This window comes from Phodopus roborovskii, unplaced genomic scaffold (genome assembly GCF_943737965.1).
Source record: "Phodopus roborovskii unplaced genomic scaffold, PHOROB, whole genome shotgun sequence".
Taxonomy (NCBI): Eukaryota; Metazoa; Chordata; class Mammalia; order Rodentia; family Cricetidae; genus Phodopus; species Phodopus roborovskii.
The window spans coordinates 18,767,244-18,774,205 of NW_026126547.1; the positions used below are offsets into that span (position 1 = coordinate 18,767,244).

General features: G+C 38.7%; 1 pseudogene; it reads left to right on the forward strand.

The window, feature by feature from the left end:
* Positions 1–629: 629 nt before the first annotated feature.
* LOC127233905 (60S ribosomal protein L7-like) lies at positions 630–2,518 on the forward strand (annotated as a pseudogene).
* Positions 2,519–6,962: the final 4,444 nt, after the last annotated feature.

The following is a 6,962-nucleotide window of genomic DNA, read 5'->3' on the forward strand; positions in this document are numbered from 1 at the left end:
TCTGTGTGTGTCTCTCTCTCTCTCTGTGTGTGTGTGTGTGTGTGTGTGTGTGTGTGTGTGTGTATTACTGATTTGGTTTCTTACAAGAATAAAAAGAATACAGAGACATAAGGATTTGCAAAGTCAGAAAATCCATTGCTTCTATAACCTAGTCATCATAGAGGGAATGGAAGAGAGATAAAAGAGGATAAGGGGGTGAATATGATTGAAATATCTTACATACATGTATGGGATTTTTTATTCATTATGATTAAAAAAACCCTAAAATGCCCAATGAAATCTTGATAAAGTAATTATGGGTAAAAAGTATCTTCCCATTCAATTTTAACAACTTCAGAAGGTCTGTCATTGCTTTTAAAGAGAATGTGTTGGTTTTTTACTGGTGTATAACAAATCAGTATGAAGGCTTAGAGCATACATATTAATTTATTAAAAGTATATTTATTTATTCTTTGAGGATTTCTTAGTTGTGTAAAATGGTTTTGATTACTTCTTTTCCAAATGCCCTACCTCTGACTTTTTTTGGATCTCCCCATCATGTGCCCCTTCTCTTCCCAACTTCAGATCCTTAAAAAATTAACCCACTGAATCCAGGCGATGCTACCATGTATGAATATGAATGTAGGACCATGCACTGGAGTATGGGCAACTTACTAGTGGTCATGTGCCCAAAGGAAACTGATTCTACCTCACCAGCAGATGTCAAACACAAGCTCCTGTTGTGGGGTCCAGTGAACCCCTGCTCATTCATGCACGACTTTTGACTGGCTGGAGGCAACCATAGCTGCTTTGAGTTCAGGAGTGAAACCAGGAGACATTCATTCCAATTCTCTCCAGCCTCTGTCTTTCAGTGCATGGTCCTACATTCATATTCATACATGGCAACATCGACTGGATTCATTGGGTTAATTTTTAAGAGCTGAGTCCTGCATGTTGTCCTCTAACCTCCACACATGTGTTATAGAATGTGTGAATGCATGCCCGTGTACATGCACATGTGTGTAAACATGCACATCCATACATGTAATACAGAACTTTTAAAAATTGAAACAAGGTCTTAGATAATGGCTCACAAAAAATGCTCATCAAGCATGCTCAAGGCCTTAGTATCTAAAAAAGAGAAAGAAAAAGAAATTAAAGACATAATACCAAGGTAGAAAGAAAGAAACCTGACTATAGATGTAATTTAATCAAAAGATAGTGGCTAGGAAGAAGGGAGGTGAGAGAAAGAACATTCACAGTGGTAAGCATTTAATGTTACCTTACAGACACCATTTTTGTTAAAACTTGTAAAAATATGTTTTGTTTTATTTTTCATTTAAACTCAGTGTCAGCATAATAGACCCTGTGAGCCGAAACATGCCCACTACCTGTTTTGTTAAATAAAGTTTTATTGAATAAAGTGTGTCCATAGTATTATTTCATTTCCTGTTGCCCCATTGCTACAGATACATATGACCCTTTACTTTATCCCTATGCAGCCCTTTACAGAAGGACTTTGTTGGTCACTGGTTTAAAAGATAAACCTCTGTATGAGAAAATTGAATTTGTTCAACTAGTAAGGCAAACCATACCAGATCCTTTGCTCTTGGCCCAAGTCCTAAGTGTGAAGCAAAAACAAAGACTTTTTTTCTTTTGTCTCCTTCACTTTCATTGTTTGGTTGTTATATACATACCCTATATAGTCAGAACTATACACTTCCCGACTGGAACCTTGGAAGCTGTGCCAAAGAAGGAAAAGAAGGTTCCTGTTGTGCCAGAAACCCTTAAGAAAGAGAAGAAATTTCGCAGAGCTGAAGGTGAAGAGCTTTCGGAAAAAGTTTGCACTGAAGACACTTGGGAAGGCACAGAGGAAGCTCATCTATGAAAAGCAAAGCACTATCACAATGAATACAGGCAGATGTACCAGATGGAGATTTACAATGCTAGGATGGCAAGGAAAGCCAGAAACTTTTATGTGTCTGCAGAACCTAAGCTGGCATTCGTCATCCAAATCCGAGGTATCAATGGTGTAAGCCCAAAGGTCCTCAAGGTATTGCAGCTGCTCCGTCTCCATCAGATCTTCTTCAATGGCATCTTTGTTAAGCTCAACAAGGCTTCAATGAACATGCTGAGGATTGTGGAACCATATATTGCATGGGGGTACCCCAACCTGAAGTCAGTAAACGAGCTCATCTACAAACGTGGCTCTGGCAAAATCATTAAGAAGAGAATTGCCTTGATGGACAATTCCTTGATTGCTGGATCTCTTGGTAAATACGCCATTATCTGCATGGAGGATCTGATCCACGAGATCTACACAGTGGAAAATCGCTTCAAGGAAGTCAACAACTTCCTGTGGCCCTTCAATGTCTTCTTCACGAGGTGTAATGAAGAAAAAGGCGACTCACTTTGAGGAAGGTGGCTTTGCTGGCAACAGGGAAGACCATATAAACAGGCTTATTAGAAGGATGAACTAAGGTGCTGCCTGTGATATTTTTGTAATCTGGTCAGTTAATAAACAGTCACAGCTTGGCAAAAAAAATTCATCCTCATATTCTGATAGCAGTAGATAATCATGACATAACTTCTGGGTTCTCTTTCAGAACTTCAATAGAAATCATAGCTTTCAGTATTTTGATTTTGAAATGGTTCCACTGTTGTATCTAAAATCTGCTCATGAACATGAACTTTCCTCATGAACTTGCCTGGAATGAAGATAGACATATATAGTATGCTAGTCACCATAAAATTGGGAAGTAATGAAATCCACTTGGAAGCCTTGCTTGAATTTTTCTTCCTAGACATGTGCCTTGAGGTGTGGTCTGCTGCATAGATCATGCCTCATACACTTTATTGGATATTTAATGATAAATAATGGTAAAAAGTATTCAAGCACTCAGTTTGATAGCTATTATAAGTGGAAAGGTTAGAAAAACAGACTCAAGGGTTTGCTTCAATTTGTCAAAAAGCTGTGAAGTACCCTTGAAACACTGAGGATTTTAATTGTTCCTGATGCCTATCTGAAGTGATTCTGTGAATTGAATATTTTTCTTTTCACTTGCAAGATACACATATAAAAGGGGGAAAAACAGGGCATTGTGAGAAGTGCTACATTCTACTTTATGAGCCCTGAAGTAATGGGTCTCTAAGAGATATATGTAGGAGCCTGCTACCAACTGTGACTCAGAACTGAAGCATCTTTCCCACTCTCATCCTGGCACCTGGATAATATTAAATTGGGAACTTTGATTTGATACTTCTTGGCAGCAGGACATTTAGACATTTAAGCCATAAAAGCAAAGCAAAATATTTTATATCATTGAACACAGCCCTGCAAAGTACGGTATTAAATGAAGTTAGCATCAATTTTCCAGTTATTTAAAAAGCACAAACACATGTGCATGTACAAACATAAGCTCACCTTAGAAATGCACCTTCCTTATTTTAGAATGACATTTAGTAAAATCATTAAGTTTACCTACAGAAACAGAGGTGGCAGCATTAGATACAATAAACAGGGACCTACTTATGCAAACAGGCACTCACAGGTGTAAGAAAGGTAATTGCTGGTGCAAAATGTGCCATTACCTGTTTTACAAGCACACTGCCTGATTGTAAGGGCAGCTAGTTGGTTTTGTCTCCCTGTGCATAATTTTTATGTACAAGTTAGTTGCTTTGAAAAATTTCTCTGTCCTTGAACCCAAGATATATTACATATAGAAAATAGAAGCTTTTGACTCAGTCAGTAAAATACATGTTCTCCTTATTTTTACTCTATAAAATCTAAAAGATAAGAAACCACTTCTGAAATTGCATTTTCTGCCCTTGATGTATGATGTGTTTTTTTCTTATTCTACTGTATAAGTGCTAAAAATTCTTTATTAATGGTTGTAAATCTGTTGAAGCCAATCTATAGCTTGCAGATTAGTTCAACTGAAGACCCATCACAGCAGTTGCAATATGCATTATCCTGGGAACAATTAAGACATGCCATCGCCACAAAGCAGTTTTTAAGTGGGGAAAACATTTCATGGTAGAGTTTGTGGCACCCAGAATAGAAATGTGATGAAAACTCTAGGGAATATGTACTTATGCTAACACTAAAAAGGTTCCCTCTAATTCACACATGTACTCCTGGGATATGGCATCCAATACAGACATCCTAAGTGTTGTTAATGAAGTGTTTATCATCTGTGGCAGCCTAAGCAGAAGAGTATAATCTGTGGTCAGCTAAGGGGCACTATTAACAACAATAATGCAAATTGAATACATGCATAATTATTGATCTTTTAGTAAATAAATCTATGAATAATATTCATATCTAGTGCAATGAACTAAAATCCCTTGGGAATTGGGCATCAACAGCCTAGCTATTGATGGGCTTATGTGCTCACACAGTTCACCTAACAGCATGTGATCAATACAGACAAATGTGTCACAGGGGTGATTTAACACATAATTTTACAATACACACAAAGACCAGATTCAGCATTCCCTTTTCCTTTCTTTTTTCTTCTTTTTAAAAATAATTTATTCTTTTAAGTTTCATTTCACATTTCAACCTCAGTTCTCCCTCTTACCCCTCTTCCTGCCCCCTCTCATCTCTCCCCTCCTCACCACCCCAGCACCTTCCTTCCATTCTGCATGGTCAAGGGCTCCCATGAGGAGTCAACAAAGCTTGGTACATTAAGTTGTGGCAGAACCAAGTCCCTCTCCCATACATTAAGGCTGAGCATGGCATCCCACCATAGGGAATGGGCTCTAACAAGCTAGTTCATGTAGGAGGGATAGATCCTGTTCCTACTGCCAGGGTAACCTCAGAGAGTCCAAGCTTCACAATTGTCTCCCACATATGGAGAGCCCAGTTTGGTCCCATGGAGTCTCCACACCTGTCCATAAGTTTCCACGAGCTTGGTATAGATTTCTCCATCATCATCTTGACTTCCCTTGCTCATATATTCCCTCATCCCTCTCTTTGACTAGATTCCCAGAGCTCTGCCTGGTGCTTGGTTGTGGTTCTGCATCTGTTTCTATCAATTACTGGATAAAGGCTCCATGATGATAGCTGGGGTATTCACCAATCTGATTGTAGGAGTAGGCCAGTTCCAGTGGACTCTCCACTATTGGTGGGGGTCTTAGCTGGGGTGATTCTTGGGGACTCTTGGGAATTACCCTAGCACTAGATTTCTCCCTGACTCCATAGTGGTTCTCTTTATTAAGATAGCTCTTTCATTGCTCTTCCATGCTGTCCGTCCCTTCACCTTTCTTAGAATGATACATGTTTCTAAGGCAAGGTTTTTTGTTGTTGTTGTTGTTACTGTTTTCATTATTATTATTATTTCTTTTCCATGTGCTCACGTTGGACCAAATTGAACCAAATTGAAACACAGTATGTGTCCAATCTGGGGATCCAGTTCTCAATATCATGTGAAATGTGAAGTGTTGAGTAGGGTCAGTGAAGAATTTATAAGTCACTCTTAATATGTTTTTTAACATCAAAAATTAAGAGTACACCTTATCTAAGGATTCTGAGGATTCCTTTGGATTAAGTCTTTTTCTTCTGGTGTTTTGTGTAGGTAGAGGTTCTATTTCTTATGACCCAAAGGGTTATTTCAATGATCAGATTTCTCAGAAAGGAATGAGTCTGAGGATCCCCTAGTTTTTACTTAAAATTGGGCTTCTACACCAGGAGGTATTACTATGGGGATCAGAAGCAGTCCTATCTCTCAAGGGGCATTTGAAGCTACATGTTTTCGGCTTATTCTTATGATTTGTAGCAATAAATTGGGTGAAATGCTCTCGATGACTATTTGTCCAATAAGTTTTATTTAGCAATTTTTATAGTATAAAATGCAGATTAACTCTGAGGTATAAATTCAATTTCTTTGTAATGTAATTTTATTAATTACATTCTGTTTTATCATCTCAGATAAAGGCAGAATTTGGGTTTTTCTTTTAGTTCAATAACTAATATAAACATTTAAAGCTTTTTCTAAAGGTTACTCTGTGAATGAATGTATGTAGGATAATATGGGAGCAAGAGGAGAAGAAGAAAGACTACAGAAAGTTTTAGATATTTTCCTCCATCTTGTATGAGAAGACAGGCAGTGTGGGCAGTTTTCTTATAAATATACTATATAATGGATATCACAACTTGTAGGGCCATAGGGTACCCAGATTAAATATTACTTCTGGTGTGTTTAGAAGTTGTCTGTGGATAAGACTGGTATTTGAACTGGTGAACTTGGTTAAATAGATGTTCATCAACGTTATCTATTGTTAATTGGGGTCCTAAAGAACAAAAAAGTGGAGGAAAAAAAAAACTCAGGCAGTGGTAGGGCCATGGACCCAGACATGGCCCTCAGTTGCAGCTCAGGCCCAGAAATCTCCATGGTCCCTGGTGGCAGCTCAGGCCACTTAGATTTGGACTGGCCCTTGTTGTGCCATTATCCCTGGGCACCAAGGTGGCCACATGTGATGGACCAGAGCCCAGACATCTTCACGAACTTTAGGAGTAACAGGAACCATAGACATTAACACAGACAATGTCTGTTACAGGACCACAGGCCCACAGGCCCAGACATGGTCCTTGGCAGCAGCTCGAGTAGATATCACCATGGCTCTGGGTGGAAAACAAGCCACCTACCTCAACCCAGTTGCTCATTATCACGTTTGCATCTTCAGATCTGTCTCTCTCCCTCACCTCACCATATATTTGCTCATCAGAGTGGTGTCTGACCAAAACGATGTCCTAATGGAGCTTGTGCTTTCTTCTCCTGCCTAGGGCAAAGGGCTCAGGGGTGGGGTGGGGTGTAACGATGTGTCCATCTCCCTGCTTGGTCCTAATGGTGTCAACTACATCTTTGCTAGTACAAAACATCTAAATGAGATGATTAGTGTTTTAAAAATAATATCTAAAATATAACATTTAATTTTCAATACAAAAAATACAATGAGATCTGCACTGATGAATGAAAGCA